The sequence below is a fragment of the Tachypleus tridentatus genome, chromosome 8 (genome assembly GCF_004210375.1).
Source record: "Tachypleus tridentatus isolate NWPU-2018 chromosome 8, ASM421037v1, whole genome shotgun sequence".
Taxonomy (NCBI): domain Eukaryota; kingdom Metazoa; phylum Arthropoda; class Merostomata; order Xiphosura; family Limulidae; genus Tachypleus; species Tachypleus tridentatus.
The window spans coordinates 27,775,242-27,802,356 of NC_134832.1; the positions used below are offsets into that span (position 1 = coordinate 27,775,242).

Genomic DNA, 27,115 nt, shown 5'->3' on the forward strand with positions numbered 1-27,115 from the left:
TGTTCTCCTATTTTCCATTACTGATACAAATCCTGGAAAACAAAGTAACAAATGTTTTAATATTGCTCGTGATGTATGTGTTTTTCTTTCTGATAGCCACATCGGGCTATCTGCTGAGCCCACTGAGAGGAATCGAACCCCTAATTTTAGCGTTGTAAATCTGGAGACTTACCGCTGTACTAGTGGGGTGCTGCTCGTGATGTAACATATTATTCAATATCGATCACTTCTGTCTTTACTTACCTGTCATTTAATAACATTTAAGCAAAATATGATTTTTCGTTTAGTAGAAACTGAAATAAGCACATTTTTGACGTTATATTTATTTAACTGACATAAAATACAATTTTAATTTTTTTTTATGAAAAAAGTTATTTAATTTTAAGTCATAGATGTTTTAAATATGGACCCACGTATAATGTAGATAAAGGAAACCCTGGTTTTACATAAATAGTGATGTTACTCTGAGAGCAGTGTCATCTAGTGGCAAATGTAGACTCAAACAGGTGGTTTGCGCACACGTCTACTTACATTTAGTTGCAAGTGATAAAGTAGACACAGTGTTGTGTCACGTCTAATGACTAAAGCACTTTTCAGGAATCCTAAACTAAATTGGCATCTTTATGACAAGAATATACAGTGCTGTATATCTTTCTGAAAGGTAGGAATTTAAATATATTTCATCTAATATTTTTTATCTGCCTCCTGAACAATATCTTGATTTAGTGCGGTGTTCAACGAGACTGATGAGGCTTAAACTGCGCTAAATTCGATATACAATTTTATGCACACATTTCCAGGAATCCACGTGCCGTTTCAGTTTCAACTGTGCCCAAGTTATAGATCTTACAAAATGAATAAAAAAGTTAAGTTATATATTACCGACAATGCAGATTGAAAGTGAAATTAGTTTTTATTGTACACGCGAAGGTTAAATAAAACATTTTAAATCTTAGTACCTTATATTGCCCCACATAAAAACATATAAGAACTTTATTCTTGATACAGTGGTAATTTGAGGGAATAAAATATTGCTTCGCCACCAGCTTCACTAGAACATAGAATAAAGACGTTAACTGTGTTATGGAAAAAATGATCAAATCAATTTATAATTGAATAGATAGCTAATACTTTATTCACTTTACATACTACAGTTTATATGACAAAGTTATAAAACCAATTATTATATTTTTATGAGTAATTTGTTCCGGATGTAGATACCAGTACTAAAATTTAGCCTAACCAAATATAAACTTTTTTTTTATTGTAGATAAAATGCACAATGTTTTAAACTTGGTACAGGTTCGGAAAGAATGATGTGATTACTTCCGTGATTCATCTTTGAGACATTTTAGGGACCTAGTTTATTGTAACGGGTCAAAACTGACATTTCTACCTTGAAACAGGTTTGCAGCTAACATTTCTTTCACAAATCTGTTATTCTTTAGAACTAGTCTATACGAGTCTAAACTGATACAATAATGTCTAAACTGCTATAATAAAAGAAGTAAATTTGTTAAGGTGCGTTTACGGCAGAAGTGACCATTCTGATATTAATAGTAATAATTAGCAGCTTACACTAAATGTGGTTTATAATTTTCCAGACCACAGGGAGAGTGAGTTGCTGTTGTAGCGTGAAGGTTAGAGAACTATTGTTAGTTGCACGGTAGAGTGGTAGACTCATCCCTAGGGCTGGGCCAGATGATCTCAGGGTCATAACTGGTTTGGCAGGTATCCAGGTGCCTTGGTATGGCAAGCTACGTAAATAAACTTTTGTAGCAATTAAGCTAAATAATTTTATGCAAAACGCTTCCAGGAAGTGCTCCCGTTTTTAGGATGTCGATGTTTTTGTGTAAGCTTAAAACATCTTAATACGATTACTAAGCTCAAGTATTTCGTTTCAACTCTGATAAATGACTCGCACTTGGTAGCAGAAGCTGGGGTTAAAGCATCTGTAGCGTGTGGTCAATCAGGTAACATAAGAAGGCACATAGCAATCTACTGAACCAAACTCGTTAATTTTTTGTCAAACGTTCTAAACTCATGGCTAGGTGCTTAGGGCACTTGACTCGTAATCTGCGGGGCGCAGGTTCGAATCCCCCTCACATCAAACATGCTCGTCCTTTTAGCCGTTAGTTATAATGTAACGGTCAATCTCACTATTCGTTGATAAAAGAATAGCCCAAGAGTTGGCGGTGGGTGGTGATGACTAGCTTCCTTCCCTCTAGTCTTACACTGCTAAATTAAGGACGATTAGCGTAGATAGCTCTCGTGTAGTTTTGCGCAAAAATTAAAACAGACGTTCTAATCTATTCTGCTATTTGATATCTGTATCCCATATTAATTGTGGGTAACCCAGGAATATCGTTACGATTTATTATCTAAAATTGTGTGCTATACACAACTTGACACGTTTAAATTTGTGCAATGTTTTTACCATAAAACGTTTATACCTATTACTGTACACAACATGTAACGTCTAGAAATGTTTATCATAAAACTGCTTTACGTTAGTCGCGAGGGTGTACTGAACGTAACAAAATTGTATGGTGCATAAATCATTCATCATCTACAACTGTGTTAGATTCATAATTTAAAATTTAGAACTGTATTATTTAAAGCATTCAAAATGCGTTTATGTAGCGAATATGACATCTAAAGATGTAACAATGAAATTATGATGAATAAAGCATACTATATCTAAAACTAGATATATAGAGAACATAACATCTAAAATTGTGTTATGTTCGAGATGTAACATCTAAAATGTTGTTACGTGTATTATATGAAAGCTAGAATTAAATATGTACATATTGATCATGTATGGTTACTTCCGTGCCGAACTATGAATCCGATAATTTATGGTTCGTGTCTTGTTGTTACAAATTTGTACTTAGCACTTTTGGGCCGTGGAGGCATTGTACAAGTGAAATTCAACTCCCACTATTCGATTAAACTAGCGCGAGAGCTAATGGCGAGTGTTGTTGACCGGATACCTTGCCTCTATCATATATCAGTTAGAGACGAGTATCACAGATATCCCTATATACAGCTTTGTGGAATATCAGAAATAGACAAATTAGAGTATTTTGTATTATACAGCTTGTTCATGTTACAAATGTGTCTTATGCACATAATGTAACCTATTGTTACATTGAAAAGTATGCGAGCTACATGCAGGATGCAGCAGATATGATTTCACATTATCTACAGTGTGCAGCATCTAGAACATCATATAATTTCAGGTATCATTTGGTCAGGATTGAGCGTTGTGCACAATATATATCAGTGAGAGTCGTGCTTTATGTTTTGTAAGAGAGAGAACCAAAAGTCTTTGATATCTATATATATGTAACATTTGTAAGATTAGTAGTATGGTGTAATGTTACAGATTTATGTTATATACATGTAGCATTACAAATGAGTATTTCACACATCATTCAAGAGTCTATTCTTTAGCATAATATTATTTTCTACAGTGATTACAGCTTCAGAATAATATCAGTGAAAATGTTTTCTACTGTTATATCTTTCTTACCCCTGTGATAAGTTTTGATCATGTTTTACAGTCATTAGATCGTTAGAATAAACATTGTTATATATTTCTCTCTGTTGATTACATTTCTTTCACTCCTCTTCTTTAATCTTGTGCCGTATTTTACAGTTATTAGATTGTTGGAATAAACATTGTTATATATTTCTCTCTGTTGTTTACATTTCTTTCACTCCTCTTGTGTCATGTTTTACAGTCTGTAGAATTTTATATGTTAATTGTTTATGTTTAAGCGCAAGAATGTACAATAGACTAACTGTCCTATGTCTATACCGTAGAGATCAACACCCATATGTTAGCGGACAACGATGTGTCGAACTTTATCCATACTGTTAAGAAATGTTCATGCATTGTATCTAGTTATAAACGTCTCATTAATATAATAATTATAGACGGATACCACAAAACAGTTTTCCGATTACTATAAGCCCTTCCACCCTAGTGGCACAGCTGTATGTCTGCGGACTTACAACGCTATAATCCAAATTTCGATACTTGTGGTGGGCAGAGCACAGGTAGTCCATTGTGTTGTACATAACTTCAAAACAAACAAACCAATCAGAAGGATTTAAGAGGAGGATGTACCACAAATTCAGGACATGATTAATAATGTTTTACAGTACGAAAGTTGGTCTACCTTAAATAAAAAGGTACCAAACAAACTTATGTAGAAAGGTTTATTTTACCCCAAGCACATGGGATAATACAGCCGATGTACATGTGACGATTAGCTGTATCCTCACGTACTATGTTCACTGTACAGTCAGTGTATCATTTTTATTAATTACAGGCTTGAGGACCGAACAAGAATATAATTTACCTATTTACACCACCTCAAGTCACATGTGAAACTTTACCGTAGGAATCCTAACTGCAAGTTGTATACAAGACGTCGAGATATTATTTTATATCACTGTGCCATGTGACAGAGATATTGACAAGTGTGTAATGTAATAACCGGGTAGACTTATTAATGTTCATATTCGTCGTAACAGAGAGAGTAGTTACGTTTACTTCGTCTCATCAGTAACCGCACCTTTTAGAGGCTGTTATGAATGTTTTCTATCATCTCCAACTTTAGACGCAAAATTATGGCTCACGTGGAAATATGGAACACTCCTACTTGGAAGCTTCCCAACTTTTTTCACGAGTCCTGTGATACACTTGACGTCCTTGTCGCCCTCCAATCTTGTTTTGACTGGAAGAAAACAACCAGTCTTGCGTAATCTATTATACGGTCACTATTAGTAGGCCACACTGTAGAGGCAGATCCTCAGAACTGTGAAAAGATGAAATTACAAAGACCTTTTGACGCGACATTAAAAACAGAGAAAATGTATCATGGGCAATCACCATCTTGGATTAGTTTTCGAGTAAACAATAATAGTGAATATAGCAGTGTAGAAAACTGGCAGTTTGATCAAAATCTAAGCTGAATAACATAAAAATATCTCACCAACGTTCTCTAGTGGTTCGGAAGTCAAGAGATTGTCTGCAACTGAGTGATAAATGTGATTTCTTTCGGTTGCTTGCTACATTTAAGCTTTAGAAAATGTTACAAAACTGGTAGATGATTATTTAAGGCAATTATTTGGATATTTCTTGTGTATAACGATGTGACGAGATCGAATATCATTAAACACTGAGTGCGGATAACTAATCTTTATAACTATAGCTGATGATTTTAGGTACGTTGTAAAACAAAAGTAGTGTATCATCTCTACTGCTATATGATTAGTTCAGGTATGTTCTTAAGTTAAATGTATTCAGAATGCAGGAATTATTGCCCTTTAGCTGGCATGTTCGAAATGATTAAAAAAGAAAGAAAGATGACAAAATTCTTGATGACGAGAAACCCACTTGGGAATAAAAATGTATCTCAGTACGGCTGGTATAGGTATTAACACTTTTATTGATAAGGAGAGAACAACGTTTCAACCTTCCTAGGTCATCTTCAGGTTAAGAAAAAACATTGTTCTCTCCTTGTCAGTGAAAGTGTTAATATCCATGCCAACCGTTCTGAGATACAAAAAACTAAAAATGTGGGGAGGAGGGGGGGGGTTATATGAAGTAGTTTTAATGCCTATCTTACGACAGAGTAAGAATGTACAAGTAAAATGAAACTTCGGTTTTGTAAATAATAGAAACACCGTGTAAGTTTGGGTATGAATTGACAAACCAGTGTTGTGGAATGTTGAGTGTAAATTTATAAATTAGCACTATGAAAGGTCGTGTATAAATGTATGAACCAAAACTGTGAAACGTTGGATATGAAATCATTAACCATCAATGTGGAAGGTTGTGTGTGAGAGTGTGTTATAAATCAGTTCCATAGTAAGTCGGGTATGAGTGTATAAATCAACTATTTGGAAGGTTGGGTATGAATTTATAGACCAACACTGTGGAAGGTTGGATGTGAATGTATAAATCATACTCAGGAAGATTGGAAGTAAATGTAATAGCAAAATTAGAGGAAACAAGGCGTTAAACTATATGCTGCATTAGCCATCACGTGATGTTTGATAAAAAAATGCGTTCTACGATAATAGTGTATTTCATATATGCGTATTATTTGAAAAGGAAATCACAACATACGTAATGCAGAGTGAAAGGTGGTATAAAAGTAAGCACGTATTTTCATGGTGAAAACTTGCATCATGAATATAAAATATTCAGCTTACGTCCCAATATCCTATTTTATCATAACAGAGCTGTTAGTGTTTCCTAATAATGTAAAAAATCGACATGATTTCAGGATGTGTTACTATTTCCAAGATACTTACAGTTACATTTATAAGACCTCCCAGTATTTATCTTACTTTAATTATGCACTCATAACTTGGTACAGTTTCCAATATTTATAGAAGTTTTAATTAGGCGTTTTTTTAAATAGCTTGTCAATGTTTCTTAAATGCTTAGAAGTTTCAGTTAATCCTCTAATAATCTGTCTGGACTTCCCACATAATTAGAATTTTAATTACATGTTTTTTCAACCTGTGACCGTTACCTAAATATACACAAGACTTGATTATAATTTTCCAGCCAGTCAGTGTTTCTTATATACAAACAAGTTTTTATTATATTTTATTTTCAGGTCGTCAGTATTTCCTAGACATACACAAGTTTTAGTTATATATTTTTTAATCTGTAAGTACACCCTAGATAAGTTTTGTTTATAGTTTACCGACCTATCAGTAATTCCTATACATATATTTTCTTTGTTTATGTTTTCCAGCCTTCGTATTTTTTATTGTTTTAAAGTAGTTCAGGTTATAGATAAGTATTCAACTTTTTAAATCATAGTCTTTCTTTGTGCATATTTTTTGCATAAATTTTAACAGTTTATGGTTAAGGGAAGGTCTCGAGCCCACAAAGCCTTCTTATTCGTCGTTGGCATGCATGCAACTGTTTATTACGTACTTTGGAGGTTAATTATTATACTCTTAAGCCTTGCGTTCCTTGGCTAATTAACAGTTTGATTACGCTTCTATGATTTACTGGTATTTCTTACCGTAAAGAAGTAATTACATTTTTATCAGCCTTGCATGTATATGAGCTGTTATCTTTTTAAGAAGTACAGGGTGGTCCCAAATCATTTTTCCTTTTTTAAATTTTGAAAATTGAATAACTAAGGAAATACAGTCACGTAGTTTTCAAAATATTGTAGCTTAATTCTTAGTAGTTTTATTGCGTGTTTCTATTTGTTGTTTTCACTTCGTTAAATAATGTAACCCAGTAAAATGGCAACCGTACAAGAAAAGACTTAATGCGTCGTTTGGCTTCCAGAGTCCAAGTCAGTGACTGTGGTGAAGCGAAGTTATAGATATCATTATAAAAAAGAAGTATGGAGGTATGTTGATGGTATTGCGTATCACGCACCTATAGCAAACATCATGGAACTAAAGACTAAGATAGCCGACGTCATCACCATCGTAACTGTTGAAAAATGTTGCAGCGAATGTGAACTGAAATCAAATATCAGTTAGATATGCTGAGAGTCACTAACAGACACTCGTAAAAATCTGCTGTCAATAAAAGCTGTTTGTGTTGGGCTACAAGATGTTGAAAACTGCATGGATGTATTTCCTCAATGAGTTATTTATTAAATTTTAAAGTAGGAAAGATAATTTGGACCATCCTATATATTTGGTTGCAATTAAAATTTTATAATATATCGCTATTTTCCAAGCTCATAGAAATATCTGAATACATTCTATGAGTATTTCCCAGATATGAAGATATTAGACATTAAAATTTTACGACCTATTAATATTTTCCTAATACAAAAAAATTCAAATTATGCCTTAACTACTTGTTCTTTTATAGAAACTCGAAGCATGAATACATTTTGACCGTTTGTCAAAAGGTTTTGGAGGGTTTGGGTAAAAGTCAGAGGTTGCTAGAGGTAGTTTTTAAAATGCCTTCAGACAAATGAAATGACTCTTTCACGTACCTGCAGATTCTCTGCATAGCAGCGCAAGTATTTTCAGCAATTTTTTGTCGAAAACTGTCAACTGGGTAGAGTTTAGACTCCCTGAGGAAATGCCACTTTAAAAGCTATTTTCAACTCTTCAAACTCTTCAGGACAGTTTTTGACCAAACTTGTCGGAAAATACTTGTGCCACTACGCGGAGAGTCCACAGGTACACGATAAAGGCATTTCATTTGTCTAAAGACATTTTCAAAGCTACCACCAACTTGTACCACATGCTAGTTTTAGATGCTTAAAGGCTTAACTTCGCACTGACCACCCGTCATTATGTCTCAGATACTCAGAGGTTTAACTACACTTTGACCATCTGTCAGTGTGTCCGAGATACTTAGAAACTTAATTTTTTTTACCGTTCATTGTTTTTTTAAACACGTAAAAGTTGTAATTACACTTTAAAGAATTATTAGTATTTTCTAAGTACTTAGTAGTTTAATTACACCTTTTCAACCTCTCAGTAGCCTGAGATATTTTGGAATTCCTATTATACTTTTCAAATCTTTCAGTATTTTCTACGCATGAACTTAGAAGTTTAATTACTACCTTACAACAGTTCTAACTTTTATAAGTGTGATTACGAATTATTAGTGTTGTAAAGTAATAATTATGCTCCTTAGTGATTCTCAGATACTTATGAATTTAGTTTTACTTTTAGGAAAATCGGTATTTCCAAAATACTGAGAAGTTTTAGTTAATTTTTTAAAGACTTACTAGTATTTCCAAGATACTCGAAGTTTTGTTTACACTTTAGCTACCTGTTAGTATTTCTCGCATACTTACAAGACTCTTAAAGAGATGTTTACCCTTATTTCATAGGCAGTTTGAAGTTTTAACAGCGTTTTTACGTCCGTTCATGTTGCCGTATTTCCAAGTTAACAGTTGCTCGTTTAACAGCTTCTCAGTATTTCTCGGGTATCCAAAAGTGAAAGTTATATTTTTACAACAATTAAGTAGCTTTCTAAATACTTAAAATACAGAGGGAGACATTTCTGTATTAAAAAGCTTGAGTTTAAACAGTTATAAAACGAACTTTATTTACACAAAAATATGTTGTACATGCAATTTTAAATAAGTTTTAAATATTTTTTTCATATAACAAAATTTTCGAAAGTGGAAAATGAAATTGATATCTGTGACTGTATTAACACACACTTAAATCTATTCTTATAAGCTGGCCCGGCATGGCCAGGTGGTTAAGGCACTGGACTCCTGTCGCGGGTTCGAATCCCGGTCGCACTAAACATGCTCGCCCCTTTCAGTCATGGAAGCGTTTTAATGTGATAGTCAATCCAACTCTTCGTTAGTAAAAGAATAGCCCAAGCGTTGGCGGTGGGTGGTGACGACTAGCTGCCTTCCCTCTAGTCTTACACTGCTAAATAAGGGACGGCTAGTGCAGAGAGCCCTCGTATAGCTTTGCGTGAAATTCAAAGCAAAGCAAATCTTGCAAGCTGATGCATCATTTAATATTTTAAGATATTTCGTTGTTTCAACTGGATAGAATTATATTTAATTAGAGTATTAATTAGTGTTATTTAGTAACTTGAGACACAAATTGAAACAAGACATATCTAATGCTGACATTTAGATATCCAATAGGTTGATATATCTTATACATGGTATGAGGACAATCGTCTTAAATATGGTTTTCGATAACTACACTTAGAACATCTTTGTAATTTCTCACGTTACAATGGATGACTTTTACATTACACCGTGCTTTCCAGAGCATACGCGATGGAACTTGATGAGTGATCCTGTGTACGAGTTCGCGGTTATTCTGAGTTCAACAGATAGGTTGGCCGGCTAACGTAGTTCGAAGTCTAAACGATGGGGCCCCGAAAACGCACATTGTTTCTTTCTTTTCTTTTCTGAATTTCGCGCAAAGCTACTCGAAAGCTATCTGCGTTAGCCGTTCCTAATTTAGCAGTGTAAGACTAGAGGGAAGGCAGCTAGTCATCACCACCCACCGCCAACTCTTGAGCTACTCTTTTACCAATGAATAGTAGGATTGACCTTCACATTATAACACCTCCACGACTGAAAGGGCGAGCATGTTTGGTGCGACCGGAATTCGAACCCGCGAATCTCAGACTACAAGTCGAACGCCTTAACCCACCTGGACATGCCGAGCCAACGCACACTGATTTGCTATCTTTGAAATGAATGTGATAGTTCGAACTCGTGTAATTCTGCTCGGACTAATCATACGTTATAGGTAACATCTACTGAAAACAATTTATTAATGAATATTTGAATTAAACCACCATCTTATAAAACACTGAAGTAAGAGTATTTGTATTTTCTTGAAATCGCCAAGCAATTTTTGTGTTATTTTTTTTGTATGTTTTTTAATTTTGCACAAAGCTACACGAGGGTTATTTGCGCTAGCCGTCCCTAATTTAGCAGTGTAAGACTAGAGGGAAGGCAGCTAGTCATTATCACCCACCGCCAACTCTTGGGCTACTCTTTTACCAACGAATAGCGGGACTGGCCGTCACATTATAACGCCCCCACGGTTGAAAGGGCCAGTGTGTATGGTATGATGGGGATTCAAACCCACGACCCTCGGATTACGAGTCGAGTGCCATAACAACCTGGCCATGCCAGACCCTTTATGTGTTAAGACAAGAGTTTTTATATATAAATATGTGTGTGTGTAGGGTGTCCGAAAAGTCTGCCAAGATAGAGGCATTAAAATATAACCCGATTAATTAGTGATTTTTCCATAGAATTAAATTTAAACCCTGATATGTTTGATTTGATGAGGAATTTTAGAAGTGCCTTTATGTCATTATAATAAGTTGAAATATTTTAGTTATTTCTGAGTCACGTTCCATTATAAATAAATTCTAGCTTTATTTATGGCAAGGTTTTGCTTGCTTTTGAATTTCGAGCCTACTGGAGGGCTGTATGCGCTAACCGTCCCTAATTTAGCAGTATAAGATTAGAGGGATGGCAGCTAATGATTACCACCCACCGCCAACTCTTGAGCTACTCTTTTACCAACGAAAAGTGGGATTGACCACACATTATAATGCTCCCATGGCTGAAAGGGCGAGCATGTTTGGTGTAATGGGGATTCGAACCCACAATCCTCGGATTACGAGTTGAATGCCCTAACCATTTGGCCATGCCGGTCCTTTATGGCAAGATCCTAGTCAAACACTGATACGTAAAATATATAGCTTTTACTGAGACATTAATCCTGACTTGTGTTGAAAATCTAGCTCTTTAAATGTATGGAAATTTGTATATAAATTACTTCAATCTATTAACAGTAAAAAACGTAAGTTCAATCTTTCAGAAATTCGCAAAAAGCTACACAGGAGCATTTTCTACATAGCTAGATGTATCTAATGTTGAATTGATAAACGAGGGGGAAAGCAGTTAGCTGTACCTACCGCCACCTCAGGGATTACTTGTATATGAGAAAATAATTGGATTTGACTGCTACTGTTTTAGCATGTCCATGATTCCAAAGTGCAGAGCGCATTTTTTTCGAGCAACATATTCACAATTCAGCACGTTAACCGCTTAACCACGCCTGGTTCTAAAGGTTTTGTGAGTGCGAAAGTTGGTAAAAATGCATTTTCGTGTTGTAACCTCGTTCTTGCACATCACGACTAAGGCTTATTTTCGGCGTGATCATGCATAATTTACACTAGGCTTGGTCAACTGACGATTGATTCAGCACCTTGTTCTGCTAGTTGAAAGGGAAAAAATAACACGGAGAATTAACGTGACTGATAATTTCATCGTCCCCTTGTTACGAACGCTATTATTGGTTTCAAACAGTGCACAGTTTCTTCAGTGCTCACTCCACGTTACGGGTGAAGCAATAAAACCAGCATATTTCCTTTTTAGTTCATATTAGCAGTGTTGAATGATGAAACTGAAATCGTGATATCCGTCGCCATGTTTTAAGTGTTACGTAGTATCGTTATTGATTATTTCGGACGATTCTTCGATTTATGTTACGCATACTAGATATTAAAATTTCAAATAACCGAAAATTTTAATTTTAATTTAGAAGTTAGTTAAGTGTTAATCTGTATCAAATTTATGATGTTATTTGCCAATAAGATTGATACACACAATTTTATATTTTAACATACAAACAAAATAATACAACTTATAGTAACGGTTATAACTAATAGTTGTTACAAATGATGGTTTATGTTCAAGAGTTTTACAAACAACACTAAGTTTTATATTTGGTCTGGAACTGAATCTTTTATCGACGTTCACGGAGAACAAATGAATTCTTTATTGATACGCCTGTACATTTCTTTTGATTGCAAACTAGTTTGGAGAATCCGTAAGCTTTCGCCGACGTCAATATTTGATGTTCTCGTACAAATACTAACGTTCGAAGTTTATTCACTGAACTTAGACGGCTCGTAATGTTCGAAATCTACAAACGTCCCTGGTCCAGTTCTCTAGTGTTCTGAATAATAGGTGTTAATCACAATTATAGATTCCGACTGCTGTAGCACACTGACTGTAGCTGACCAAGAATATTCTTTTTTTGTCTCTCGGCTAACCCTTTTTATACGACCCACGCGAATTTCTAGAAATTTCAAAATTATTCGAAAACGAGCGAGCGTTTGCATGAAATAAATATTTCATACTATATGATTCTTACTATCACGAATTTATAAAACAGGCGGAACTTGCGCAGTACACAGCCGATAATATACATCACACTCAAAAAAGAAAACTGTACTGAAACAAGCGTAGGTATTAAAATAGACAAATAACGGTAAATCCGCTACATAAAAAAGGAACAGAATTGACGAATTGAATGGGAAGCTGTGAGATCACTAACATGACTAGTCATTTAATTCAGTCATGGTATCAATGTCCACAATGGATCAAGTGACTAAATTCACTCGAGAATTCTAGTAGAAGGAGTGCTGGTACACTGTTAGGTTATGATGTGGAGTCATCAGTATTTCTTTGGAATGTAATTGAAGTTGTTTTACATTTGTCATATTTAGAGGACTGAAACAGTGGTCTCTTCTACAAGTTCACTTTTAGAAATCGGTTATCAAACATATTCATTATAATATATGTATTATCAAACACATTCGTTATAATATGTTTATTTCATTCATAGAACACACATTACAGGTCGTAGTTCGGACTTCGGCATCGATATAGCAGTGTCATATACAGTACTAGATGATGTCTATTCGGTATTACAGTTTTTGTATACCTATTTGGGGAACATAATAGAACATCACGTATAGCATCAAACCATGTGCTATATATATTCCATCTGTTTGGTGGATATAGTTAAATAATAGGTACAGTACCCACAGATCATGTCTAACTGGTACCACAGTTTTGGGTACATTTACTGGGTTGATATAACAAAGTAACATGTACAATACCAGACCGTATCTAATTGGTACTATAGGTTGGTATATCTAGTAGGTAATTACAGAAGAAAAGCCGATACACCACTAAGCTTGTCTATCTGGTCTTATAGTTTTGGTATTATCTAATGGGTTGGTTTAGTATAATAGGAAGTGCAGTATCAGATCATGCCTACTTGGTACTACAGTTTTTGTATTCCTACATGGTGAATATAGTGTAATATCAGGTACAGTATCAAATCTTGTATATCTTGTTATATAGCTCTTTAATGTGCTCTTTTTCATCGTTTTATCTCATTGAACGTGCCTTAGTCGATACGAAAAACTGTAAACTATACGTTCAAACCTTGGCTTTAAGGTACTATATATTTGGTACTTTTAATAGGTCAGTAACCTGTAAAGTATACAGCCAGACCTTGGTTTTCTGGAACCATACTTTTTGTACATTTAAAAGATCAATATAATATAAAATACACCGACTAGCTTCGTGATATACAATTTAAGTGTGTCTAATAAGATAATTTATACTTCGGGAGGTGAACGCCACTGCTCTTGGGAAAGGTGTAGCATCTGACACCGTTGGGGAAACAGAACAGTAGATTGTTTTATTTGGAGAATGCCTAGTATATCTAGGACAGTAAACCAGCTGTAGTTAAATGAGCACTCTTGCACAACAGAAGGCAAAGGCAATTGACTGCAGTATATTTACTAAGAATAATAATGGCTACTGGATTGGACAAAAATAAAGAAAAAAGACAAATGAGGAAATATTACTTAGGGCAAAGTTTAGAGGTGTCTGTTTTTAGGACATAGAAGAGAGAGTCAAGAAAACTATAATAACAGGCAAGAAGAATACAGAGAGACAAAGGTTCAAATACATGAATAACATTAGTAAGGTTTTGTTTGTTTGTTTTGGAATTTCGCACAAAGCTACTCGAGGGCTATCTGTGCTAGCCATCCCTAATTTAGCAGTGTAAGACTAGAGGGAAGGCAGCTAGTCATCACCACCCACCGCCAACTCTTGGGCTACTCTTTTACCAACGAATAGCGGGATTGTCCGTTACATTATAACGCCCCCACGGCTGAAAGGGCGAGCATGTTTGGCGCGACAGGGATGCGAACCCGCGACCCTCAGATTACGAGTCGCACGTCTCAACATGTTTGGCCATCCCGGGCCCATTAGTAAGGTTCAAATGCATGAATAACATTAGTAAGGGTCAAATACATGAATAACATTAGTAAATGGATGAAATATAAAAATAGCAACATAGACCTACACGCTACTAGAAATCGTAATACACTGGAGGCCATGACCGCCAACGTATATATAAAAACAAGGCACATAGCAACCAACAGGTTAATAAACTGTCAAGTTCACACTCGGATCTTGGTTTTCTGGATCTATAATTTTGGTACTTTCAATAGGTGAGTAAACTGTGAACTATACACTCAGATCTTGGTTTTCTGGTATTATAATTTTCGTATTTTCGTAGACTCGTTAAAATTCTACCTCGCCGTTAACATTACTTTTATGTGTCAAACCGGTTAGGTTAATACATTGTTTTGTTAGCTTAACTCTGGACTGTCACTTTGGTATATTTAGAGGATTAAAACCCAAAACGTAATGGGTTAGACCTGGATTCAGGGTGAATCTTTGGTTCTCAGATACTGTGATTCCCATATACTCAATATTGGTTCTGATTAAGGTTAATGTAGGTTAATACTCTTTCGAAACACTGCGAAACCACCGTGTTCTCAGGTAGAGCCACGTTGATTTGTGTAATTATTTTGGTTGTTGTTCAACGTGACGTTGCAAGTGTTGCCATCATCAAATGGAAATACTTGTTTTTTTTAATTAGCTATTAAAATTTTTCTAATTATCAACGGTCTCTATGTACGTGCATAAAATTCCCATCGACTCTAATGTAACTGTATAACGATGAAATAACAATACAGTATTTACAGAGTTCGGTTTTTGTAATGTACCTGTCTATAATAAAGAGTAAACCGAAATATAGTTTTCATCGTGCATAAAAGAAAACAAATGCGAGAAACTAAAATAATGAAACGTGGAAAAACGTTAATAAATAGATTCAAGTATTTTAAGAAAACTGTATTATTGAATTGAACGTTCTGTAGGTAATATACATAGCAAGCTAATATAGCAAATTGAAAAACAAACAACATTCAGACGTTCATGAGAAACTGTTTTGATATACATAGATCGTATATTTGACTATTAATGTCTTCTGTTTGTGTATTTATTTCTTGTCATTTAATTTACTGTACGCATTAGATCAAGATACGGGCGGTAATTTCTAACCCTGAACTTTTTTGATGTGTTATAGGAAAGAAAAAAGTAATTTTTAGAATGAAAATATGAATTTTATTGTCTGTTCTGCGTGATAAAATACCTTTCTGAGATTGATTTCAAATGATTAAAGCTCTAACACTAAATGTAGTTGGTAGATTACGTTACTTAAGAGCCTGGGGCAAGATGTGATAGAGGAAATTTGTATGTTATAGAAACAGTTAGTTAGTCTTTAGGTTTAATGTTAAGTGAAAATCTTATAGGAAGATAATGGTTTTCTTTAATCTTTTTTTTCACATCATAAAAGCATTATTTAACTATGTATTTGTTTGTTTGTTTATTTTAGCGTCAAGCCACACAGTAGGCTAATTGCATTCTCCCCAACAGGGAAATTCGAACCCCAACTTCTAGCGTTCTAAGTTTATAAACTTAAATGTTAATCTACCAGGAGAATATTTAACTGTAGGCTCTGTAATCTTTACATCGTAAACAGGTTTCTTATTCAGGAACTTGTTGGACAAGTTTATAGGAGTGGTAAGAAAATAGGGGAAAAGGTGGCGCCCCTAGAACAATAAAATTTTCTCCGTCTTTTTTTGTTATTTTGTTCATATAAAATATGTTAGCGGAACTCAGCTTTAGTAGCAACAAAACTCATTAAATTTAGTGTCGCCTACAACTAATAGAAGTTGTTGTTTTTTTTAATTTCGCGCAAAACTACACGAGGGGTGTTTGCGCTAGTCGGCCCTATTCTAGCAGTGTAAAACTAGAAGGAAGGCAGCTAGTCATCACCACCCACCGCCAACTCTTGGGCTACTCTTGTACCATCGAATAGTGGGATTGACCATCACATTACAATGTTCCCACGGCTGAAAGGGCAAGCATGTTTGGTGTGAAGGGGATTCGAACCCGCGACCCTCAGATTACGAGTCGAGCGCCCTAACCAGTAGAGAGCTAATATAAAATTATAAAGCGTCCATGTTTATTAAAGTTTTGTGATTAAATATGTTTATAAAAGAAACGCTAAAAGTAAAATAATTTCTTTTTTATTTAAAATTTTCAGTAAATATACAAAACGTACGTTTTTCTCTACACAGTTTTAACTGTATTTCGGCATTTGCTATTTTGAAAAATCGCAAGAAAATAAACCACGTGTAGTTATTTTGGCACTAAGCTACCCAATCGCGGAAATCGAACCCTGCATTTTAGTGTTATATGTCCATAAACGTACCGCTAACATACCGGGGGATAAAACTTGTACAGATAGACAAAAATTCAGGCGTTGTAGCTGAGCATTTGTTGTATAACAATTAGGTATCAATTACATTCAGAACTATATGAATATTCTCGTGCGATCACTGAGGATAGGGTAAATAGGAATTTCAGCTTTTATAACATGAACGCAACTGAAACCAATGACTCAAACTAAGTTTTTATTAAAGTGAATGTTACATATTTAAGATATTCTATTTTCTGTATATCTACTTGTTTTAAAGCCAGCTTTTGTTTTGTTTTGTACCGTAAGTTTCGTCATATCACAGGAATATATCTATGTTTTAAAAATGTGAAGAAATAATGGTAATGAAAGAAAGACTAGAATGAGCAAGTGAAAATATTTTTCGTTGTTTTGGCCTGAGAGTAGGCGAGCTTATCTGTCTTCTACTGAGTAACGTTGCTTGTCATTCGAGCGTGTTTAATATTTTGGTTTATGTTCCAAACGTTTTGGTGATGCATTCTCATTGTGTTGTTTTACCTGTAGTTACTATTTAGGTTATTGTCACTTAATTACCTATTATATTATAGCAGAGGAAAATTATTAAAGGTCGAAAAGGTTTTGTTTGTTATTAATCACAAAGCTACATAAAAGGTGTGCTCTACCCACCAAAAGTAGCAAAACCCGGTTTTTAACAGTTAAGTTCTTAAACATACCGCTGTGCTACTGGAAGACTGTGGTAACAATAAAAAGTATACATATAAGACAGATAAAAGGATATTATGCTTAAAGGTAAGGTGAAAAACTAACACCAGCTTAAAACGGATGCTTCTGACATTGAGTAAACTATTGTCCCTTTGGGAAAGTGATCTGGTAAGTAACTTGATCTAACTGTTCCACCAAACTTTGACGTTTTACTGCACGATAGTATTGGATGAACAAACAACGTGCTCACAGATCGTTCAAAAGGCAACGATCTCAATTTTTAGTTTGTCTTGCATAAACATGTTAGAACCGCATTCTTTGTTAACGAGCCTTATGTTGACCCATCTGTTAACAGTCAATTCCTCAGGTCTCATGTTGACCCATGATGTGCACAGATCTACTGGGTTTGTATCAGGTTTGTAACTTACCAAACTCTCGTTGCATAATAAAACTGTCTGATGGTTGTTTACAAAAGAAAATGTTCTTAAATGCTACAGCAACAACGTTTGAAAGTAACCTGCTGTAGGCAGTACTTCTTCATTTTAAATATAATTACTGAAAGAAAAAGCTCCAAACATTATAGGTAAGAAGTCTTTCTTATAAGGATATCTATGTTCTATGATGTTTTTCTCTGTCGTAAATATTTTTATGGTTATAACACAAGTTTTGTGGAAGAGAGAGATACAAAGTTTTATGGAGTTTTAAATAAATAATACAAATTGTTTTATTTTTAATAAAAAAATTGTTTTTTTTCTTCTAGTGCATAAGTATCCACAGAACCTTTTGCAAAATAAACTTTCGATTTCGTCACTGACATTTCGGCCAATTTCAGAAGCTACAGTTTCATTGAACTTTGTGGAATGTATCATTGGGAATACGTTTCTTGCAGAATGCCAGCATGTTGAATCACTTTTCGCAGTGCACCGATGAATAATTAAAAAGGATTTCGTAAACAGATTAGCTAGATACGGTCACAATATGATTCATGTTACTAGATTTGTTTCAACTTAATACCATTTGATATAGCCTGCAGCTGTTAAATTTTTGTTGCGTTTTTTTCTTTTCACGTACACGATTTACTCTTAATAATTGCCCTTTATATGGTTAGGTTAATGTTATCTCTAGTTGGTAACTTGTCGCTGGTTTGGCAAAAACTTGTTCATTTACTTAATTAGCAGTTTTGGGAACACGGTGTGTCTGTTCTTGAAAGTTTCAGTACACTGTATTCTGAATACGGCTCGTACGGGTATTAAAACTTTAAAATAAAATACAGAACAACGTTTCTACATTCTTAGGTCATCTTCAGGTTAACAAAGAGAGTTTGCAAGTGTGTCTCTCTTCATCATAAGTTTCAACACACTGTTCTTAAGACTGAGTGGCGAGTTAACATTTTGGGTTGTGTTGTATCTCCCAGTTATAACCTGTTAACAGCATTGTTACTGTATCTCTCACTAAATTGGCTTTTAACAGCTTGGTTACACTGCATTTTTCATTTAACTACCTTTAAACAGTTTCCTTACAGTTGACTTTACTTTAATTACCTTTTAACAGCTAAACTGATAGTTAACAGTTTTTTACACACTCTGCCTGTCTTTGAATTACCTTTAGATAGTTTGGTTACACTATACCTTCTGTTAAATTGATATTTAACAGTTTGTTACACACTCTACCTGTCTTTGAATTACCTTTTGATAGTTTGGTTACACTATACCTTCTGTTAAATTGATATTTAACAGTTTGTTACACACTATCTCACACTGAATTAACAGAGAACTAGAGCATTACAGAAGTTCAGGTATCTTCAGTGAGGCCCGGCATGGCCAAGCGTGTTAAGGCGTGCGACTCGTAACCTGAGGGTCGCGGGTTCGCATCCCCGTCGCGCCAAACATGCTCGCCCTTTCAGCCGTGGGGGCGTTATAATGTTACGGTCAATCCCACTATTCGTTGGTAAAAGAGTAGCCCAAGAGTTGGCGGTGGGTGGTAATGACTAGCTGCCTTCCCTCTTGTCTTACACTACTAAATTAGGGACGGCTAGCACAGATAGCCCTCGAGTAGCTTTGTGCGAAATTCAAAAACAAACAAACAAACAAAATCTTCAGTGTGCACTGCACTTGCGTGCTCTAATGATTATATCTGTTAAAAATGTGCGCTGTAAAAAAGGAACTAAACATTGTAGTCTGATAGATTGTTTAGGCGGAGTAATCATGATGAAAGTTGGTTGAATGTGTTTCGAAACGCCGTCTTTTACGCTTGTATTTCTACAACAGGAAGTTGCTATTTGTTCAAATAAGTTTAAACATTGTATTCTCTGAGAATTTTTAGTGTATTAAACGATACTTCAATAAGTTTTCGCGTTCAGTTTCTGATAAATAGTTTATGCACAGAACATTCTCTATAGAATTTTATGTGGCGTCAAGGTAGGTCGTTTTATTTAGGGATATTTAAAGTATTTTGAATCGTTTGCTTCATTTCGTTAGCACTGTAAATAAATGCGTTTATACTGGTTTTAAACATATGTTCAGTATTATTTTAGTAGAAGCAGCGTCACGTATCATTTGCAATGAAAGATGATACTGTTGGACTGTTTTGAATATAAATACAAGCGGTTTCACAAACTTCAATCACATCTTTGTCTTCGCGACGCTACAGTGACTTTTTGGTATGTCCGTGTCGTGTCATATCCATCAAAGTTGATGTGCCTCTTCCTGTTTTATTCATTTTATTATGTTTTATGTAGAACACAGTGACATTGTACCGGAAACTGTTCTACTTTAAAAGTTTTCTCTTTTATAATTGCCTCATCGAGCACCAATTAATCTGGTTGAAGTAAAACTATTTCACAACATTGGCTGTCAAGTGTGGTTTGTCTTCACTAATGTTACGTTTGACTGCTTTGTGTGAAACTAAAACAACATGGTTTGTACTAATATTACGTTAGACTTTGCAATGTGAGGCCAAAACACTGTGGTTTGTCTCCACTAATATTATGTTTTACTGTCTAATTGGCCCGGCATGGCTAGGTGGTTAAGGCACTCGACTCGTAATCCGAGGGTCGCAGGTTCGAATTCCCGTCACACCAAACATGCTCGCTCCTTCAACCGTGGGGGCGTTATAATGTGCGGTCAATCCCACTATTCGTTGGTAAAAGAGTAGCCCAAGAGTTGGCGGTGGGTGGTGATGACTAGCTGCCTTCCCTCTAGTCTTACACTGCTAAATTAGGGACGGCTAGCGCAGATAGCCCTCGAATAGCTTTACGCGAAATTCAAAACAAAGCAAAACGGTCTAATGTGAGCCAAAACACCGTGGTTTGTCTTCACTAATATTACGTTTTACTGTTTAATGTAAGGCCAAAACACAGTGGCTGGTCTCCACTAATATCATGTGTGAAAGAAAACATGTTTGTACTTCAAAGGTGTTTGAGCAGAAGCGAAATCTGTTGCTGTGCGTAACAACTGGTCTTTTCACATCTCTGCTTATTGTATTACGCACTTATTTTATTAATACTACAATTCAATATTATCTCACTTTACTATACAGTATATACTTGAAAGAATTATTTAAAAATATACGTTAATTACATAGATAATTGTGCGGAATTTATAAAAAATGCTGAAAATGTACATTAATATTATAATCAAAATATTTGGTTCAAAATTTAGAATTTACATCGTTTGGTGATCGTTAGACTATTTGGATGCAATTACTGATCATATAACAGACACTGATTATATTTATTGATCATATAGATATCAATGCGTGCATATATTTTATTATATAGATAAATATTTTGAATGAGTTTACTAGTTATTTAGCATGACACTTTGGATTAACTTACAGATCATATAGGCTGGCATTTTGGATGCATTCAGACTGATATACTTACCTTTCTAGTCTAATACTTTCTTCGAATTTATTGATCATATAGCTTGATTGTTTGGATGAGTTTACTCATCATTTCATTGATTCACGGAGATGACATTTTGACACAACTTGAACTCTTGAATGAAATCGGAACTTTTTTGCGAATGTGAATCAAATCTAATCAGTTAGGTGTAAAGCTAATAATCAGGCTATTCTACTGTGATTTTCCAGTCACAAAATATTAAATATAGGTTTCTAGATTCCATTTAATAACAGTGAAGTCGAAGTTTGATTAACTAGAGTGAAGAAAAAGTTCTGTAATTGGGGAATAATGAAAACGTTAGAGAACTTACATAGTGAATACTCGGACAGCTTAAAGAATGATACGTATTGAAACTGTAAGAAGTATGATTAATACACACATTTTAGCTTCTTTGGATTAACAATTTCATTAGAGGATTATACGATATTTGAACTATAGAATCGAGTTATATCTGTAGATGAAAAGTCTGCCACTCTGAAAAGCTGGAGTTATATCAAAGTGACTTAACTCTACTTAAAATCCCCTGTGTTTTACTGAACCAGATTGAAGGTTTAGGAGCAAAGACTTGGGTTAATGATAAATGGAAAACAAATCTTGCAAAAGCTTTCTGGGTCTGAACGGCATTTCTTTAAATTCGAACTCGAATTCTTCCGTTCAGAAAACCCTCATCCTCTTAAATGATATCACCTCTATAACTTAGCCAGTAAGGAATAGGAAAAATCTGGAATCATATTCTTTCATATTCTAGTTGTGGCAACTGGAAAGGCCTTCTCGTTCCAAAAACAAACAAACAAACAAAAAAACATTAGCTAGCGTGTACAACCGTCACATGTAATGGTTAAGATGACCTGAATTAGCACGCACTTTAAAGATTACTCGTTATGTTTCACGAAATATTAAAAGGTCACCTATGAAGTACTTAAATGAAAAATTTAAAAATTTTGTATTCTTCTATAATCTGTTAGTTACAGAAAATTAAAATTATGGTAGGAATATCACAGCTCTCGCGTCCTTTTCCTTATTTTAGTCTGTACTAAAGCGTTCTTAGTTTTTAGACCCTAAATCCAAATAAAGTTTACCGTGATTCGCCATCAGTACAAAATCTCAAACCTAGGGCAAATACACCGAAGTACAGACGTACGCATTGCATACTAGTAAACCCGTACATTATTACCTGTCTGGAACATGCGCATGACGACATGCTCTACAAAACTCAATGCTACATAAAACTGATACAACTGAATTCATAATATTAAAGTACTGGTAGACAATTGTAAATGAAGCCTTGTCTCTAAACGCAGCCATAATCTTTTTCTTTTTTTTTTTCAATTATACAACAATAGGTTACGCACACTAAAGTAATGTAAACTTAGAATAAAAACCTTTTACATATATAAAAATTCATAACTCATAACCGAAAATAAATACAATAATTGATTGTAAAAGCTTTACAAGCCTAACACTATACAGCAACGCCGCTGAAAACATAACACCAAGATACATCATTCTTTTCTTTTATACAATGCTACAGCATGCTGCAAAACATGCCCACATGTAAAACACGCTTCGAATACAGATCAATTTTATAATAAAGTAATTCAGCAAACAGTTAACAGTAATCTGTCAGAAACAAAACTAAATAAAAGAGCACAATAAGCTAAACACGGTCTATTACAGCTACAAAATATAAATTAAAATAAAAAGTACTAGCAGTAAATATTATCAGAAATAAATGACAAATTAAATATTAAAAAATAGGATACTGCAGGGACTGGATTTATACCGTGTTTCTCCGATAATAAGACCTACCCATAAAATAAGCCCTAGTTAAGAGTGGCAGGAAGAAGAAAGAAATAAAAAAAAATTAATTTATTAATTAATTTAATAGTTAGTTAATTAGTTTGTTTAAGTATTAATCAGTTAGTTTACTAGTTTAATAATAGTTTATTTTAAATGGTTAGTTTAATAGTTTTACTTTGTAAATTCATTTTTTTAATATATCAAAATAAGACATCCCCCGAAAATAAGCCCTAGTGTCATATTTTGGAGTGAAAATTAATATAAGCCCTGTCTTATTTTCGGAGAAACACGGTAGTACCAGATAGAATCAGTTTACTCAATCAATATCGAGAAATAAAATCGTAGTTTTAAATCGAAACAGGTTTTTCTAAACAATGCTCAATAGGTCTAGAAAACATGAATGCAAACTTGAAAATCTAAATAAATAGCAATTGAAATGTTAGACCATCATGAATTTGAATAGGTAGAAGCAGATAACTAATAAAACAAGAAGTTAAAAAAAAAAAACACGAACAAAATAAAATTACATATGGTCAAAAACTGGTAAGTAAAGCTAAATTTCAGTAATAAGCATAGGATAACTGTAGCCACAAACATTAAAATTAAAATCCATATATATAATGATCCCACTTTTAAGTGTATTTTGCCCCTCAGTGGCACAGCCATATTTCCATGGGCGTACAACGCCAGAAACCTGGTTTCGATACCCGTTGTAGGCAGAGCACAGATAACCAATTGTGTAGCCTTATGCTCAATTAGAAACAAAGGAACATGTATACGACATTTAACTAATACAAGCATAAAAAAAGATTATTACATATTTATATACCTGCAAGCAATACCTAAAAAAATAAATGACTGGAACCACTAAGACATCAATATATAATACAATTAACTAATCATTTAAACTAGATTTTATCAAGAAGCTATAATTATAATAAACTTATATAATTTATATTATAATAAATTTTGTGTCAGATTTATATGCAAACAAAATACGAAAGTTACTAGATCAGAGCAAAGTAAAACGGAGTCGAGTATAAATCCGTACACATTGTTCAACTACCAAAATTCAGTTATGTTTACGACACACACAATAATTATTCAAAACAATATCTTCTTTAGAACAACACATATTATCTTTAGACAATTTTACTAAACTGTTGTATTTTACTATTTAAAAAAACTCATTGTATATTCAAGGGCATTTAAGGCCCGAAATGGCCAGGTGGTTAAGGCACTCGACCCGTAATCTGAGTGTCGCGAGTTCAAATCCTCGTCGCACCAAACATGCTAACCCTTTCAGCCGTAGGGGCGTTATAATGTTACAGTCAATCCCACTATTCATTGGTAAAAGAGTAGCCCGAGAGTTGGTGATGACTAGTTGCCTTCCCTCTAGTCTTACACTGCTAAATTAGGGACGACTAGCGCAGATAGTCCTCTTGTAGCTTTGCGCGAAATCCAAAACAAACAATCAAGAGCATTATTTATGATCAACTTCTTGGATTATTATGGGATCAAAACCTGCGTCTACTGTGACTTATTTTAAACTCATTACGAGAGACAGTCATTCGAAGAATGCCCAGTGTCTTTTAAATCGACTATTTTAGAAATGTTTGCTATTTTTCAGTTACAAGAAGATAATAGTTCCATTTGGAGACAGCTTGAGTGGGTGAAGATAGAAACTTTATTACAAGTAACGTTTCTTCTATTATCTATTCAAGCCATCTCCACTAATAGTATGTTCCACGTCATCAAACATGTCAGTATATTTTTACAATACTACTTTACTACCATGAATATAACTGAGGAAAAATATTGTTAACAATAATAAGTACAGCTGAAGATGAAATGCAGTTAATTGTAGTGAGTAGAGCTGATGATAAAATGCAATTAACTGTAGTAAGTAGAGCTGATGATGAAATACAGTTAACTGTTGTGGGTAGAGCTGTGGCTTTTAAAGTCTTGTGGCGTTTATGTCAAACCAGTATTTACCTTAGAATTACTAATAGAGTCCACTTTGCTGTCTTCGGCTTTTGAAGACATTTGTGTTAACTAGTTATGTACCAACCTGGTTGTGAGTCCATGATTATTTTTCACATAATCTTTTGTAACAAATGGGTAACACAAAATTTGATCATGTTGTATACAAGTAGCAACAGTTGAGGTTTCCATCCATCTCACATAAAATTACCTAATATGACGCAATATGCAGACCTCACCGGCAGTGAAAGGTATAAAACAAGTTGTTAGTTTTGAGGGTTAAACCACCAGAATGTGATGCTCATAAAATTTCAGTATTTTTTTTATACTTGTGTACTCTTTTCAGCTTGCTTTCAAGCATTGTAACTAATGTAAGTAGTAATTAATGCAAAAATACTATTCTTTATGTCCGGCGGATTAATACCATAAAGTTAAAGGGTTATCTCTTACGGGCGTGTATGTGTTTCCTTATAGTAAAGCCACATTGGGCTATCTGCTGAGTCCACCGAGGGTAATCGAACCCCTGATTTTAGCGTTGTAAATCCGTGGACTTACCGCAGTACTAGCAGGGGATCAGCTCCTTCGCTCGATAGCGTAAATTGTCACATTTATGCTCTGTTGAGTATATTCAAAGTTATTTGTACAGCTGTTGTTGTTAAAACGAGTTAGTTTATTCCGCAAATACAGTCTTTTTTTCCTTAAAATAAATTAAAGCATCGTAGAAATTGTTCGTTTATTTTATATTTTTCTATTCCCCCTAGAGTTTTTTGTCGTTTCACTTTGTACTAACAATCTTGTTTCTTTAAGGTTAGAGGAATTTTACTCGAGAGTGAGCCTAACAAACCGTGACTACGATTGTTCGAGTAGAAAATATCCGTCATTATACGATTAGTTTAGGCTTAAGCAGTCACTGTTAGGCGTGAACTGTATTAAAATTCGCTAAGCATGAACAACTTTTATGCTGCCTACACATTCACGTAATTTATATATGCACAAGATCAACCAGTAATAATTTGTTGGGACACGAAAGAGAGAGTCATAGTAAAACTTATTTTCAAATACGTCTTGTACTTTGCTGCAGAAGACATGATTGTCAGCCAACAGATATTCTGTATCAGAAGAATTTGTTATCCTTTCGTTTCACACTTTTCTAAGAATAATCGTTTTCTTTATGTTCAAGTTAATTTAGTACTTATTGACAGAATTATCAGATGCTTTTCGGTTTCCTTTCCAATCTAATTTGCCTGGGTTAAGGTAATCGACTCATAATCAGAGAGTCGCGGGTTCGAATCCCCGTCGTACCAAACATGCTCGCCCTTTCAGCTGTGGGGGCTTTATAATGTGACGGTCAACCTGCTATTCGTTGATAAAAGAGCAGCCCAAGAGTTGGCGGTGAGTGGTGATGACTAACTGCCTTCCCTCTAGTCTTATACTGCAAAATTAGGGACGGCTAGCGCAGATAGCCCTCGAGTAGCTTTGCGCGAAATTCAAAACAAACAAAGCCAATTTCAAATTAATTTATTTTCGCAAAAGCTAATTTCAAAGATGGCTGCTTATTTATCGTTACTTTAAGTTTTGTGATTTAAAAAAATCATTATTGAGATGTTCTCACCTGAGGCGGATTGACATTAACGGATCAGCCGGTGTAAGATTACCTGCTGCATACTGGCTAAACAGTTAAAATTTAAAATCAGTCTCTAAGTATGTGTCAAATGAACCGACCCTTAGGGTAATTGTCCGGTGTCTTGGTGGGTTAAATTGCTCTTGATTTTCACCATA

At 34.6% G+C, this 27,115-nt stretch overlaps 1 protein-coding gene across 1 annotated transcript in view; it reads left to right on the forward strand.

Annotated features, from left to right (window-relative positions):
- Positions 1-521: 521 nt before the first annotated feature.
- Positions 522-27,115, forward strand: part of LOC143222043 (neuroglian-like) — a 132,788-nt gene continuing 106,194 nt past the window's right edge. The window contains exon 1 of the mRNA XM_076447873.1: positions 522-661. The gene's annotated coding sequence lies outside the window, so the exon portion shown is untranslated. The remainder of the gene's footprint in view (positions 662-27,115) is intronic.